Below are 16,923 nucleotides of genomic sequence, written 5' to 3'. Positions count from 1 at the left end.
ATTAGGTCACTATTCCAATCTGATATGTCTGAGCACATAGGGAGCAAACCTGCATCGTGGAGTACACTGAGGACTGGTTCCGGGAAGGGTATTGCTTCAAGCTCAACATGAGGAATGTGCCTGTGCTGGAATATCTTGTTGCGGCCACAGAGCACTGAGGAATAGTAGTTCATCTCAGTTCTTGTCCAAAACTTCAGATGCCTCATTTGAGGCTTGTCATAAGGATTCTCTCCGATGAAATACATGCGTTCTTCAATGAAGTCTTCTTTCTGAAACTTTGGACGCTTGGAGAATGGCTGGCGCTGAACTGGCTTGAGATTCGGCTGAGGAATGGGAGGGGAAACAACCATGGCAGTCTCTGGGTTGAGCACAATGAATTCATTGTCTTGGGCGGGAACATTTTCTTCAGCCTTTTCCTAAGGTTGAGGAATTTCATCATCTGGTACTTCTTGCTCGGGCTGAGCTTTAGGCTGCGGAATTTCTGCTTCTTTCTCAGCTTGAGGAGTTGGGTCAGCCTGTTCAGAATGAGGAGTCTGCTCAGAATGTGCATTTTCCTCAGCTTGTTTTTCTTCAGCTGGCTTTGTGGCAGAAGCAGTTTCATCAGCTGCTGCAGCTGATGCTTGAGCAGTCTCTGTCTGAGGAACAAGAGGTTTAGGACTGTCATCAATCTGGATTTCCTCATCAGTATGTTCCTCAGAGGCGACATCCTTCATTTCCTCATCTTCCCTTGTATTCGGGTCACCAATGACGACCATCTCATATGAAGGGGCGACATTTAGAGGCACTGGATCCAGAGGAGCAGTTTCTTCACTTTCCTTGAGGCGCTTTGCCTCTATCTTTTCTTCTGCTGAGGAAGCTTTTCTCTTCTTTGCTTCCTTCTCAGCAGCTCTTGTCTTCTTCGCGTCTAATGCAGACGGGATTATCTTTTTCACCTTTGAAACTTTTGGTGAAGGTGTTCTTTCTGCAGATTCTTCAGCTGGTAGTGAGGAACCAGCTGGAACAGAGTCATCAGCCTGCTTTGATGAAGCAGCTGGATCAGGAGCAGTCTCTTCAGTGGTTGCAATTTCATCAGTTGCAGTCTAGGTGATGATTTATTCAATGGCCGGTTCACCAGCACGGCGCTCTTGGTGTTCTTCCTCAGCTTGAGGAGTTTCCTCCTCATCAGGAGATGCATCTTCTGGCTGCTCAACCAGGGGCTGAGGAGTTGGTGCTGGTTGTGCGGTTCTCTTGTTGTAGTCATTAACAGCACTACTGGCTAGCTTGATGAAATTGCGCTTGATGCTTTTGCGATCTGACATTTTGTCACACTTGTTAGTCAAGACTTGCAGCTCTGCCTGGGTTGACACCAGTGCATCAGGAGTCAGCTTGAGGAGATTCTGCCTGAGGAATTTCTCCTTTTTGGCCTTTGCAATCTTTGCCTGCCTGGCCTGCTGTTCCTTCCACTTGGCTTCATTTATGAAGGTGGCCACCATGTGGCTGATGCCAGGAGGAAGTTTCAAATCATCAATGGGTGTGTTTGGGTCCTCATACCATATATTGATGTAGTCGAGGAGGACCTTGGGGTCCATGGCAAAAGGAATAGCACTTCCTGATGCTTGTGCTACCCGTTCTTGCTTGTTCCTGATGATGGCTTGCAGGGTTTCATCATCATAGTCATCACTTCCCTCTGATGCAGACGGGACTGCGATGATTTTGCTGGGGCTGGGCAGAGGTGCACGTTCAGTAGTTGCCAAAGTCTTCACAAGTGGTGTTGAAGACTTTGTCTCCGAGCTATTTGCAGCTGGGAGTGAGGAGCTGGAGCTGGCGGTCGTAGGCTTCACGACATGCTTCTGTACTGGTTTTAGTTGAGGCTTTGGAGGTGGAGCTGAGGATTCTTGTGCAGAGGAGATTGGTGCGGAGGGTTTTGGCGCTGATGGTTTTGGTGTTGGAGGTTTTGGAACTGAGGGTTTTGGAGCTGAGGGTTTTGTGACAGAAGTCTGAACAGACTTCTCTTGAGGCTTTGGAGCCCTTTGCTTTGTTGGCATAGACTGCGTGTGAGGAATCTCTGAGCCTGAGGTTTCTGCTACTGAGGAATTAGCAGCATCGGAGGCAGCAGCTGAGGATTCATTGAATTTCCTCACTGCAGCTTCAGCTTGCGTCTTGAGCTTGGCCATATGCCTTTCTTTCTCATCTGGGTAGTCATCAATTGTCATAATACTTGAGGGATGTGCTACTTGATGATCCTCAAGTGGGGCCCTTCTGCCAGCAGGCTTCAAAGCGAATTTCTTCGCATATTTTGGAGTCACAAACCTGTACTCCTTCCATTCCTTCGCCCATCTGCGTTCAATCTTCTGCAGCCTAACCTTTCTCTTGGCCATTGTCTCAGGTTCTTCATCAGGCGTACAATAGTCCAAGTATATGTCCTCAGGAATATCAGCAGCTGTGTTCTGCTCCAGTTTCTTTCCTCCCTTCTGTTTTCTCTATTCCTCCATTTTCTTGAGTCGAGGAATTTGCTGATGATTTTGAACTCTTGAGGATTCTGATGAGCCTTGAAGAGTTTCTTCCAGAAACGCTGCAAATGAGTTAATGTGATGAGAACTGAGAGATTCATCAGCTGACATGTGTGTACCTGTGAACAGAGTATAGTTGCGAGGAATTTGGAGAGGTCATATGCGTTCTCAGATTTGAAGAAAATGAAAAAGTTTGACAGTTTGAGGAATATAACCAGTGGTTGAGGAATTTGTCTAAGCATACTGTTCTTGGGTTCCAGAGTTGTACAGATCCGAAAATTCGCACAATTGAGGAATCTCGTGAAAATCTTAGATGCTTAGCTAGTTCATCAATGATTGCAGTGATTGGTAGTGTTTGAGGAATCATGTGCGCATCGTATCTTGAGGAAAAATAGATTTCACATAGAAGAGGTAAAATTTCAGATCTAATCTGCTGTAAAAATGGGGTATATTTACCCTGGAAGGTGCGAACGAAGAACACAGAAAGTGGTGTTGGAGAGGCTCTTCGGTCGAGTGTCCAATGCACCTTAACTTGGCGGCAGAGGACGTCTGCGACGGCGGCGGACGTAGATGGTCCGACTCCGGCATGATCCTGGCGACGAAAAGGTCGAGGCAGTGAAGCTCTTCCTCACCGGCGACAAGACTACCAGCGGTGGCACTAAGGTTCGTTGGAGTGTGCTGTGGCAGGAGAGCGATGAGGCGAAGAAGAGGATACCGAGGGGGATAAGGACATATTTATAGCCCGAAAGTTACTGTTTGGCGCGAAAGTTTCACATCAAATAGCCCCTGCCTCTACGTCTCCGCAGGACACGTGTAGCTCCTGTACGATGCGGTGGAGATAGTGGAGATCGTGGTTATCCGATCGTGGGAAGTGGGGGTTCAGTTACTGTTCCTTTAAAGAAAACAATTTTTGAAGATTTGAGGATTTTCGTTACAAAATCATCAGCTGACAAGGATGCAGTGAGGATTTTGAACAAAGTTTCAAGTAGAACGCATATGAAGAATTGAATAGACTGGATAAATATAGCATAGAGGGAAAGTAGGGTCCGATCACATTCACTTAGCAGAAACATCAACTTGAAGAAATAGCAATAAGTGATTGCTGTTGAGGACTAGAAATCACAGTCTACCTAGGCAAATGAAAGTCATCAAGTGTTTTTGAAGATTTTGTAATAGATCATCACAATGAAGAACAGCTGTTTTGAAGAAAAATGCATTGTGAGGAAATTGATCGTTTGAAGAAAATCAACTTGAGGAATTTCACATTGGGTGGCGGCGTTACCCACCATATAAGAATGTTGATTACAGACGCCGCGTACAATTGTCGTAGGGCCCTGAGAATCAATTTCTTCGTTACTTTCTTCACATTCAGAGTGACTTTCTTCATCAGTTGAAGAAAATTGTTTGATCATGTGGTGCACATCTAAGTCATCAATTTTGCATAAGTGTTAGGATGTGTGCATGTTTTTGCAAAACATTTGAAGACTCTAAGATATTTAGCTCACACCGCAACTTGCAAAACCTTTTCTCATCCAAGGGCTTATGAAGATATCAGCCAGTTGATCATCAGTCTTCACATGGTCGATGAGGATATTGCCCTTGAGGACATGGTCCCGAAGAAAATGATGACGAATCTGGATGTGCTCGGTCTTCGAGTGCTGTACTGGGTTATATCAATCTTGATAGCACTCTCATTGTCACAGTAGAGAGGCACATTCTTCATGTTGATGCCGTAGTCCTTGAGGGTTTGCTTCATCCATAGCAATTGAGCACAGCAAGAACCAGCAGCAATGTACTCAGCTTCAGCAGTGGAGAGTGATACGCAGTTCTGCTTCTTTGAGGACCAGCAAACTAGTGATCTTCCGAGGAAATGACATGTGCCAGAAGTTGACTTGCGATCCACACGGTCACTAGCATAGTCTGAATCAGAATACCCTACCAGATGAAGATTGGAGCCATTGGGATACCATAATCCTAGTGTTGGTGTGTGAGCTAAGTATCGAAGAATATGTTTCACAGCCTTATGGTGTGATTCCTTCGGTTTTGCTTGAAAACGTGCACACATGCAAACACTAAGCATTATATCTGGCCTAGATGCACATAGATACAATAAAGAGCCAATCATAGAACGGTATACCTGCTGATCGAAATCTTTACCATTTTCATCAGTGCCGAGGTGACCGTTGGTAGGCATTGGAGTCTTGGCACCTTTGCATTCGTGCATGTCGAATTTCCTCAGAACATCCTTGAGGTATTTCTCCTGTGATATGAAGATTCCATTGCTTTGTTGACGAATTTGAAGACCTAAGAAGAATTTCAGCTCCCCCATCATGGACATATGATATTCTTCACTCATCATGTAGGCAAATTCATCACTGTATCTTTTGTCAGTATAGCCAAATATGATATCATCAACATATATTTGACATACAAATAGCTCATTATCATAGGATTTTGTGAAAAGAGTTGGATCGAGTGAACCAGGTTTGAAGCCTATCTTCATGAGGAATTCCTTCAATGTATCATACCATGCCCGAGGGGCTTGCTTGAGGCCATACAAAGCCTTTTTGAGTCTGAAGACTTTGTCTGGATTCTTTGGATCCTCAAAACTTGGGGGCTGAGCAACATATACTTCTTCCTCAAGCTTACCATTGAGGAATGCACTTTTCACATCCATTTGATATAAGGTGATGTTATGATGATTAGCATAAGCAAGTAGTATTCGAATAGCTTCAAGTCTAGCAACAGGTGCAAAAGTTTCATCGAAATCTATTCCTTCAACCTGAGTGTAGCCTTGAGCTACAAGTCGTGCCTTGTTCCTCACCACTTGACCGTCCTCATCTTGCTTGATGATGTTATGCTTGCGAGGATCTGGTCGTTTGACGAGCTCCCATACATCATTCAGCTTGAATTGAAGAAGTTCGTCTTGCATGGCTTGGATCCACTCCGGTTCCAGAAAAGCCTCAACTACTTTTGAGGGTTCTGTGATGGATACAAAGGAAAAATGCCCACAAAATTTAACCAAGTGTGAAGCTTTTGAGCGAGTGAGAGGACCTGGCGCGTTGATGTCGTTGAGGATTTTGTCAAGTTCTACTTCGTTTGCAATCCTCGGATGAGCTGGTTGAGGATTTTGTCTGGGCTGAGGAAGTGGTGCTGTTGCAATTTCCTTAGGAGCATCTTCTTGGTTTTTTCAGCGATGGGGATCGTTTCTTCACCAATTTCCTCAATGGGGACAATGTCTTCAGTAGGCTTAAGCTGTATCGGGTCCTCAGGAGACAGCTTATCTGGATCAGAAGGCAATTGCTCTCTTTGCGAGCCATTAGTTTCATCAAACCGCACATCTACACTCTCAACAACTTTGTTGTGATAGTTGTTGAAGACTCTGTAGGTGTACGAGTCCTTTCCATAACCGAGCATAAAACCTTCATGGGCCTTAGGTGCAAATTTTGAGCTATGATGAGGATCTCTAATCCAGCATTTTGCACCGAAGACTTTGAAATAACTTACATTGGGTTTCTTGTCAGTGAGGAGTTCATATGAGGTTTTCTTGAGGAATTTGTGAAGATATACCCTGTTGATGATATGGCATGCAGTGTTAATTGCTTCAGGCCAGAAGCGACGAGGAGTCTGATATTCTTCAAGCATAGTTCTTGCCATTTCAACCAGAGTTCTGTTCTTCCTTTCGACGACACCATTCTGCTGAGGAGTATAAGGAGCAGACAATTCGTGAGTAATACCAAGTTCATCAAGATAATCATCAAGACCAGTGTTTTTGAACTCGGTTCCATTATCACTCCTGATGTGTTTGATCTTGATGCCAAAGTTCGTCGAGGCCCTTGAAGAAAATCGTTTGAAGATTTCCTGCACTTCAGTTTTATACACTATGATATGCACCCAAGTATATCTGGAATAATCATCAACTATGACTAAGCCATATAAAGATGCTGCATTGGTTAGTGTGGCATAGTGAGTGGGTCCAAATAAATCCATATGAAGCAATTGGAATGGACGTGTAGTAGTCATGATGGTTTTAGAGGGATGCTTGGATCTGGTCATTTTCCCAGATTCACAAGCACCGCAGAGATGGTCCGTGAGGAATTTGACTGATTCGATGCCGATGACATGCTTCTTCTTTGAAAGCGTGTGCAAATTCCTCATGCCTGCATGACCTAGTCTTCGGTGCCACAGCCATCCTTCTGAGGTTTTTGCTAGTAAGCAAGTGGCTGGTTGAGGACCTGTAGAGAAATCAACAATGTACAAATCCCCTCTTCTTACACCTTCGAAGACTTTGGATCTGTCAGATTCCATGATGACTACACATCTATATCTACCAAAGATAACAATCATATCAAGATCACAAAGCATCGAGACTGACATGAGGTTAAAACCAAGGGATTCAACAAGCATCACTTTTTCCATATGCCTATCCTTGGAAATAGCTACTTTGCCAAGTCCCAATACCTTGCTTTTACCTTTGTCAGCATATGTGATTTGCTTCAGAGGTGATGGAGTTAGTGGCATATTCATCAGTAGGCTTTTATCACCAGTCATGTGATGTGTGCAGCCACTATCGAGAACCCACTCAGTATTTTTGGGTTTGTCATCCTGCAGATGAATTAGTACAGCTTACCATCTCATATGCTTCAGGTTTGAAGAATATGATACTAATTTCATTAGTTCAGTAATTTCATCATAACAGAAATGTAAGGGCGTGTGAAATATTTCTATTTCATCAATCATTAGCTTGCGTCCTATCAAGCATTTCCTCAGGTCTCCAGCAAATTCTTCAGATGATGATTTTCATCTGGAGACCTGACCTGCAGAAGTGATTAGTTTGATTTCTTCACCACCCACATCTGAAGGGGTGGCAAAGCGTTCATCATCCTGCGAGCACCATATGAGAAAGGTGGCATTGAAGCTAATGCAGTTCTCTTAACAGTAGGGGGGTTAAAGTACTCATATGAGTATGCAGAGAACTGGTTTGAGGATTTATGAACATAATGATTTGAGGAGTAACGCTCATATTCATATTCCTTGTAGTTTCCCTGCATGTTAGACGCATAAGCACGGGTACGAGCATAGTTTTGACCAGTTGAGGATTTTGATCCTCTTGAAGACTTTGGTCCTCCTGAGGAATTTGATCTGGGGTTCAGATTCTTCAGAGGTGGTGTCATGAGGACATTCACCTGAAGATTTTCAAGACAACTTTTGGGAACCCAGATTTTCCTCAGAGGAGGGCCATTCCTGCAGTTAGTTCCAACATATCGAGCAAATACTTCACCAGATTGGTTTTTGAACAGTTTATAGTTGGAATCAAATGACTCATCCGAGGAATAGGATAATTCACATGAGAAGCCAGTAAGATTAGATGGATCAAAAGGAGGCCCAGTAGCAGCAACCCATGAGGTTTTGGGATACTGCTCAGGTTTCCAATAAGTTCCATCAGCATTTAATTTCCTCTCAAAGGCAATTCCTTATTTCCTTGGGTTCCTGTTCAAGATCTGCTTTTTGAGCACATCACAAAGGGTTTGGTGTCCTTTGAGGCTTTTGTACATGCCTGTCACGTACAATTCCTTCAACCCTGCATTTTCATCAGTAACATTTGTGTTTTCCTCAAGTGAGGAAATAGACACAACAGGTTCAGTTGAAAAATTTGTAGCATTTGATGATTCTGGTGAGGAATTAGCAGTTTCACGTTCAATGCATTTAAGACATGGAGGAATAAATTCAACTTGACTAGCGTTGATCTGTTGAGCTAGTAATGAGTCATTTTCCATGCGAAGATCATCATGAGACATCCTCAGCTTCTCAAGATCAAGCTTCCTTTGAAGAAATTCGTAGGAAAGCTTCTCATGATCAGTGAGGAGTGTATCATAACGATCCTGAAGAATATCAAATCTAGACTGGAGATTTTTCATGTCATCAGCGAGGATTTGATTAAGATTCATTTCATCATTCAACAGATCATCACTTTTGTCTAGCAGTTTTTGAAGCTTTTCCAGAGCAGTTTGTTGTTTCGTGGCAATGATGGCAAGTTTACTGTAACTGGGTTTTTTATAATCATTATGTTCACTGTCACTTGAATCAGAGGAGGAGGCATTATTTGATACCTTTGAACCTTTTGCCATGAAGCAATAGGTTGGAGCGATGTCATTAGCGTAGTCATCAGTATGGATGGTGCAATCATTTTCTTCAAGATTGAAGATTGACTTGCTGACGAAATTGGTTGCTAGTGCAAGACTAGCATGTCCGGATTCTGAGTCTTCTCCAGAGCCTTCTTCTTCATCACATTCCTCTGATTCTGCCTCGGAATCCATTTCCTTGCCAATAAGTGCCCGAGCCTTTCTGAAGCTAGTCTTCTTGTGTGAAGAGGACTTTGAAGATGAGGATTTTGAAGATTTCTTCTTCTTCTTCGAGTCATCAGAACTGTCATCCTTGTATTTCTTCTTCTTTGATTCCTTTCCCCAGCGGGGACAATCAGTAATGTAATGACCTGATTTCTTGCACTTGTGACAGGTCCGTTTCTTGTAGTCCTCAGATGCAGATTCTGATTTCCTCATGTCTCTTCTTGATGATTTACCGAACTGGCTTCGGCGTGTGAATTTCTGGAATTTCCTCACAAGCATTGCAAGCTCCTGTCCAAATTCTTCAGGGTCACAACTGCTGTCATCTGTGTCTTCTTCTTTAGATGAGGAAATTGCTCTAGCCTTCAGTGCACGTGGTCTGGAATAGCTTTGTCCATATAGATCTCTCTTTTCTTCTTGCTGGAATTCATGAGTATTTAGCCTTTCAAGGATATCAGCTAGATCTAGCATCTTGTAGTCTGGTCTTTCTTGAATCATCAGAACTAGAGTGTCAAATGAAGAATCCAAGGATCTCAGCAGTTTCTTCACAACTTCGTGATCAGTGATGTCTCGAGCTCCCAGTGCTTGCAGTTCATTTGATATATCAGTGAGGCGATCAAAGGTGTCTTGGCAGCATTCATTGTCATGTTTCTTGAAGCGATTGAAGAGATTGCGAAGAATATCAACACGAGAGTCACGCTGGGTTGATACTCGTTCATTTACCTTGCACAGTTTCTCCCAGATCAGTGTTGTAGAGCCCAAAGCACTTACTCTTCCAAACTGGCCAGGGCTCAGATAGCCACAGATGATGTTCTTCGCTTGAGAATCAAGTTGCTTGAATTTCTTCACATCAGCCGCAGTGACACTGGCAGAAATGATGGGGACGCCATTTTCCACAATATACCAGAGATCATTGTCAATAGCTTGTAGATGCAGTTGCATTTTGTTCTTCCAGAAAGGAAAGTTCTTCCCTTCGTAGGTGGGACATGGTGCAGTCACCTTGAACATGCCTGCAGTCGACATAACTAAAACTCCAGGTGGTTAAACCAAAATCACACAGAACGAGGGAGTACCTTGCTCTGATACCAATTGAAAGTGTGTTATATCGACTAGAGGGGGTTGAATAGGAGATTTTTAGAATTTCATCACTGAGGAAATTCCTCACTCATGACTAACTTACAGCGGAAATAGTAAAGGATCATACGTGCAAACGTTCACACCGGCAGTATTTCAGAGTGAAGAATGTGAAAACAGATTGCATAGTAAGCAGGCACGCAGAATACAGATGATGATTAACTATTGTGAAGAATTTGGGATTGAGGAAATTCAGAGAAAGTCTTCAACAAATTCTTCAAACAGTCACAATGAAAGTCATCAACACATAATACAGAGAAAGTAAAGAGTTGAGGAATTAGAACCCGATTCTCAGAGAAGACAGTCGTTGATGACCCAGTTCCAACTGCTGTGACAGTTGTACATCTGGTTTGGAGCGACTTGGTATTGAAACCAAAGGACACCCAGTCCCGGGACACACAGTCCCTACCGTATTCTCCTTGAGCTAAGGACACACAGTCCTCGCCCAACACTCGTGGTAAGTCTTCAGGGCAGACTTCCAAACCCTCACAAACTCGGTCACCCGGCGATCCACAATTTACTACTGGATTGCTCTAGATCATGACGCCTAACCGTCTGGAGGATGCACAGTCCTCAAAGGTAAAAGGCTTCAGTCCCACACAGGAACAACTTCTTCAGTGATGGTCAATCACTAGGTTTGGTTTGTGGTTTCGGTGGGTGGTGTATTTCCTCACTGATGAATTACTCTCGAAGGCTCTGAGGAATTTGGGTTGCTCTTATGACAAGTGTCAGTTTCTAACGGAGCAGCCAACCAGCTAGTGGTTGTGGGGGGTGGCTATTTATAGCCTGGGAACATCCCGACATGATTTGACACTAATGCCCTTAAATAATATGACCGTTGGAGTGGATAAGACCAATGACTTGGCATGGTTATTGAAACGGTCGGGACCCTCAACTGTGAGAGTCCTCATGTCACTCAGATTCCTCACTTGAGGCTTTTGGTAGGATTAGGCTTGGGCTGAGCATCATGAGGAAATCCATTCCATAGTGTTACTTTGACCCCCTTTAACAGTACGGTGTTCCTATTCATCAAATGCGAAGAAAGTAAAACAGGAAACGTAAATCTTCACGCTTCAATTTCTTCAGAATGATTTTCTTCAGGAACCACTGGTCTTCTCAATATCAGTGTCTTCATGAGGAATATCAATTTCATCGCAGATTCCTCGCGATTCATTTCTTCAGCTTCAGACCAATTTCTTCAACTGAGGATATACATTTTTAGGGTTCAATATTCTTCAAATATCTCAAACTCCTCAATGACTTATAGATCCTGTGTAGACTCACAAACACATTAGATACTTAACCTATAAGTCTTCAAACCACCAAAATCACTAAGGGGCACTAGATGCACTTACACATACCTGGTAGTTGCTTGAGCCATGATGTGCCTTATCCTGCTATGCTTGCTATGCCTAGAGTTCTGTCAGGTCTGTTTCATCTGGGTGATGAACATGTATGTATGAATGTGTTCTAGTGATAAAGAATAAGTGTGGAACGTGATTTGGTAAAGGTACCGATGAAAGGCTATGTGGAGTACATGGCGGGTTGTTTCATTGGAACCGTCCTTAGGAACTGAGTTCTGTGTATGTAATCCAAGACTAGTTACTATCACATGCTGGGCCCTGAAATATGACCTCGCTCGACTTATTAATCGCCTAGTACTCGGTCCAGGAGTTGCAAGTAGTTTCTGGTGTTTATAGTCATGCTGGAGGCCGTGCATAGTGCTGACCTTAGAGGTGGGCTATGATGCGGTAGGCAGTGGCACGGTGTACCAAGTGGCACCCGGATGGTGGGCTTGGGAACCCTCCACACATTGTTTGGGGACGTGGTGGAAACCTCGACCGGACTTCCGTGCGGGTTCACTCTCAAATAGGCGATAAACCTGGACTAGGTATTAGCATGGTTAACGGTCGTGGCCGACTCCGTCACTGGGCTTCCGCTTGAAGGTTGCCGAGGTGCATGACGTGCACATGGCAATAAGTGGCGAGAGCATATGTGAAGAAGTACACCCCTGCAGGGTTATGATCTATTCGAATAGTCGCGTCCGCAGATATGGACTACTTGGATAAATATGTTCTTCATAGACAACTTTAATGGCTACTCATAAAAGTATCAAGATAAGCGTGAGTATCATGTATGGCATTTCCGTAGGGAGACGGAAAGGAATCCATGATAGTGTATTGTTGTGGTGGTAGTGGACTCGTGTACGACTCATCAAAGTTGTTAAAACTATTTAAAATTGTAGTTTAGTCTAGCCAAGAGTCATAGGTGGCTTGCTGCATGAAACACCACAACCCCTTTATTGATACATGTGCATGAGTAGATAGATCCGTTCTAAAGTCTTGCTGAGTACTTTTGTACTCATGTTTGCTTAATAAATGTTGCAGAGGATACCCACGAGCCAACAGGTGAGTTCTATCTAGACATTGACGATGATGAGTAGCTAGTGTCCCAGCTACGACCTGGACCCTTTCAGAAGGGATCTGTAGATAGTCAGGCTTGATGCCTTTTCCTTTCAACTGTCTGTACTCAGACATGTTTAATGCTTCCGCTTGGTTTGTATGACTCTGTGTGTATGACTTGAGTGTCGGGTCATGTGACCCCTACCTGTATGAACATATTATGCAAGACTCTTCTGAGTCTTCTAAATAAATGTTGTGATGTTGTATGGTTACGTTGTGATGCCATTGTTGTATCTATGCATATCAAGTATGTCATGCGTACCTATGATGCACTGTGATATGTATGGGATTCGACACCTAGTCGTATGCCCGTAGTAGCTCTCTAAACAGAGAAATGCCCCTTTGTGATTCCAACGAGCCTTGGTAGTTCACTACTGCTCCGGACACATTGGTTGACCGACATGTATCCTTCTTAGCTGTTGTGTCTGTCCCTACGGGGAAATGTCACGCGGTGTAATGGAGTCTTTGTAGCTTGCTATGACTCGTCTACACTCGCTGATGAGTGACACCTGCTTTGCTGGGTTATGTATGCGTGTCTCTGTACACTTGAGCCACTTGAGTTTATGACTAGTTATGTCGACCCGGGTTCTTTGACATTGGAATGCTGGCGACACAAATGCATACGTGAGTCAAAAGGCACAAACGGTCCGTGCTAGGGTAAGGTGGCAGCCATGGGGTTAACTGTGCGTGAGACCGCAAAGAGATGCAATGTGTTACAGGCTGGATTCTTATGGCTTAGGATAGGGGACCCGACATGATGTCTTTCATGTACTTACCATAAGGGGCCATATTTAAAAGATCGGTTAATCGAGTACGCAAAAGACTGGCCTAACCATTTCAACAAAGTGTTCAAATTCTTCATCATCTTTTTTGTTAGTTGGTTTGGGTGGATAAGGCTTGGGTTTTTGAACCCATGGTTCTCTTTATTCGCCATGCTTTCTAGCAACAAAATCTCTTTTATCATAATGTTTATTCTTAGTTTGTGGGTTATCAAGATCAATAACATGTTCTATCTCAACATCATTATTTGGTTCTTTATCATTGTCGGGTTGAGCATCTACATTAGAATCATCATTATCATTTTCATTATCACTAGGTGAATGCTCACTACCATATTGAGTTTCAGCATGAGATATAGAGATATCATTAGCATTAGTAGAAGGTTTTTCTACTTCAGGTTCACTAGAAGTGTGCAACGTCCTATCATATTTCTTTTTCTTTTTCTTCCTCGAAGGACTAGGTGCATCAACATTATTTTTTTGTGCAGCTTGTTCAGTTCTTTTAGGATGACCTTCTGGATACACTAGATCTTGAGTCATTGTTCCTCCTCTAGTCATTACTCTAATAGCTTGATCTTTCATATTATTTGTCATTTCATGAAGTAGCTCACTTTGGGATTTAGCAACTTCTTACATCATTTCTAGTTGGGTTTGAACCATAGAATCATGTTTTCCTACACTTCTTACATCATTGGTGATTCTAAGTAACGAGTCACTTAAGTGAGCAATCATATGAGAGTTTTGTTTCAATTGTTTCATGACATAGGAGTTGAAATCATCTTGCTTTATAATATAATTATCAAACTCATATAAGCGTTGACTAGGATGTTTATTGTAAGGAATGTCGCCTTCATCAAACTATAAAAGATAATTTACCTCCACCACCTATGGTGGTGTTTTGTGAGCATGGATTTCTATGATGGTGGTAAATATTGGACATCTTCAGTTTTAATGCCCTTTTCCTTCATACATTTCTGTGTTTCTTGCATAGTTTTAGGACTAAGGAATAAGATAATCCTCTTCTTTAGAGTAGGTTTAGGCGGTGGTTCAGGAAGTGTCCATTCATCATAATTCTTCAATATATTAGTCAATAACTCCTCAACTTGTTCGATAGTTCGTTCCCTGAAAACACAACCATCACAACTATCTATGTGGTCCCTAGAAGCATCGGCTAGTCCACTATAAAATATATCAAGTATTACATTTTTCTTAAGAGGATGATTATGTGAAGCATTAAGTAATTGGAGAAGCCTCCCCAAGCTTGTGGGAGGCTCTCTTCTTCAAGTTGCACAAAGTTAAATATTTCATTAAGGCATCTTGTTTCTTATGAGCAGGAAAATATTTTTTGGAGAAGTAATAAATCATATCCTTAGGACTGCGCACACAACCAGGATCAAGGGTATTGTACCAAAGCTTAGCATCACCCTTTCTGAAAACGAAAATAATTTAGAATATAGTAGTAGTGAATTTTCTCATCATTAGTAAATAGGGTGGCTATATCATTTAGCTTAGTGAAATGTGCCACAACAGTTTCATTTTTATAGCTAGGAAATGGATCAGATTCAACCAATGTAAGTATCTCTGGGTTGACAAATAATTCATAATTTGTATCTGTAACAAAGATAGGTGAAGTAGAAAATTTAGGTTCATATTTGATTCTACATTCAAGGATTTTTCTTTCAGCTTGCATAGTAGTTTATTAAGATCTTCTCTATCCTCACAAGCAAGAATGTCCCTAGAAATTTCTTCATGCATAACGTAACCTTCAGGTATTTCAGGCATTTGAGTTCTAGGATAGTCATGTCTAAAATCTATTTCAATATTTTCAGTAGCAAAGACTTCATTAGTTTCAATAGTATCATGAGTTTCAGCATGCTCAATTTCTTTAGCTCTAGCAAGTTGTTCAACAAGAAATTTGCTTAGTGGCACAATACCATCAAGCAAGGAACTAGCATCATCATAAGCATCATTCAAAAAGAGGTAGCATCATCAATAACTTGTGACATATAAGGATTAATAGCATGTGGTGGTGGTGTTGCAAGTCTATTCAAAACAAAGGGTGAATGACGTGCAGAGCTAGATGGTAGTTCCTTACCTCCCCTCGTCTTAGAGGGGACAATCTTGATTCTTGGATCTTTTTGATTCTTCTAGTGATCAATAAGTAGATATCCCAAGTGACTCTACAAACATAGCTATGCTCCCCGGCAATGGCGCAAGAAAACGTTCTTGATAATTCACAGGTATATGGGATCACAATAGTTTTCGAGGGTAGAGTATTCAACCCAGATTTATAGATTCAACACAAGGGGAGCCAAAGAATGTTTGCACGTATTAACAACTGAGTTGTCAATTCAACCACACTTGGAGATTTATTATTTGCAGCACACTGATGAGTAGCACAGTAATATGATAGTTTTGATAGCGACGGTAACCGTAGCAGTAGTAACGGTAACATTGATAGCAGTTTTGTAGAAGTTGTAACAGCAGTACCAATAGTAGTAACTTAGCAAGCACAATATGTGGAAAACTCGTAGGCACTGGATGGGTGATTTTGCTGGATAATATTCATCATCTAACAGTCACAACATAGGGCGACACAGAACTAGCTCCCATTCACCGATATAATGTAGGCATGTATTTCGCAAATCGTCATACGTGCTTATGGAAAAGAACTTGTATGGCATTATTTGTCCTACCCACCCAAGGCAGCGGGTTTCATAAGCAAACTAAGGGATAATGAGGCCTCCTTTTAATGGTTAACTTGAACAAATCATTAACACATAGTGAATACATGAACTCCTCGTAGTACGGTAATCACTTGAAAGAATCACAATTATTGCCTTTTTGGGGTATGCAGATCCTAACACATAGTAGGTGCATATAACTAGCAAGATCGAATGTGGAACATAGATGTAATGGTGAAAACATAAACAGTTCAGATCTGAAGTAATGGCACTCGGGCCCTAGTGACAGGCATTAAGCATAGCAAAGTCATAGTAACACCAATATTCGAACATAGTGGATACTAGGGATCAAGCCCTAACCAAACTAAATCGATTACATGAATCTCATCCAGCTCTTCACTGAACAACAAGCCTATGAAGGGATTACTCACTCCCGGTGAATAACATCATGGAATTGGCGATAAAGGATGGTTGGTGATGACGAAGACCAAAGATTCCCCTCTCCGGGGCCCCAAACGGACTCCAAATTAGGCCTCCCAATGAAGAGCAGGAGGTGGCGGCGTCTCCCTATCGTGAAACGCGATGAAACTTCCTCTCTTATTTTTCTCCGAAAATAGGATTTATAGCGGTGGAATTAGGGTCAGCGAAGCCCCGTGGGCCCCACTAGACATCGGGCCGTGCCAGGGACTGGCGCGCTGGTGCCCAGTGAGCGCCTCGGGCCTCCCGTGGGGTGGGTCATGGTTCTAGTATTTTCCATTTATTCGAGAAAAAATATCTAAAAAGTTTCGTTCCATTCCGAGAACTTTTAGTTTTGCACAAAAACAACACCATGGTAGTTTTGCTGAAAGCAGCGTCAGTCCGGGTTAGTTTCATTCAAATCATGCAAATTAGAGTCCAAAACAAGAGCAAAAGCGTTAGGAAAAGTAGATACAATCGAGACGTATCACGATGAGCTGGTAGTACTAGGGGCCAGCACCGGCTCCTGAGTAGAGGTGCGGCCATGGATCGTGGGGGAAGGAATTCTCTGTGCC

This window comes from Hordeum vulgare, chromosome 3H, assembly GCF_904849725.1.
Source record: "Hordeum vulgare subsp. vulgare chromosome 3H, MorexV3_pseudomolecules_assembly, whole genome shotgun sequence".
In the NCBI taxonomy this organism is placed as follows: domain Eukaryota; kingdom Viridiplantae; phylum Streptophyta; class Magnoliopsida; order Poales; family Poaceae; genus Hordeum; species Hordeum vulgare.
This window is presented reverse-complemented; position numbering follows the sequence as displayed.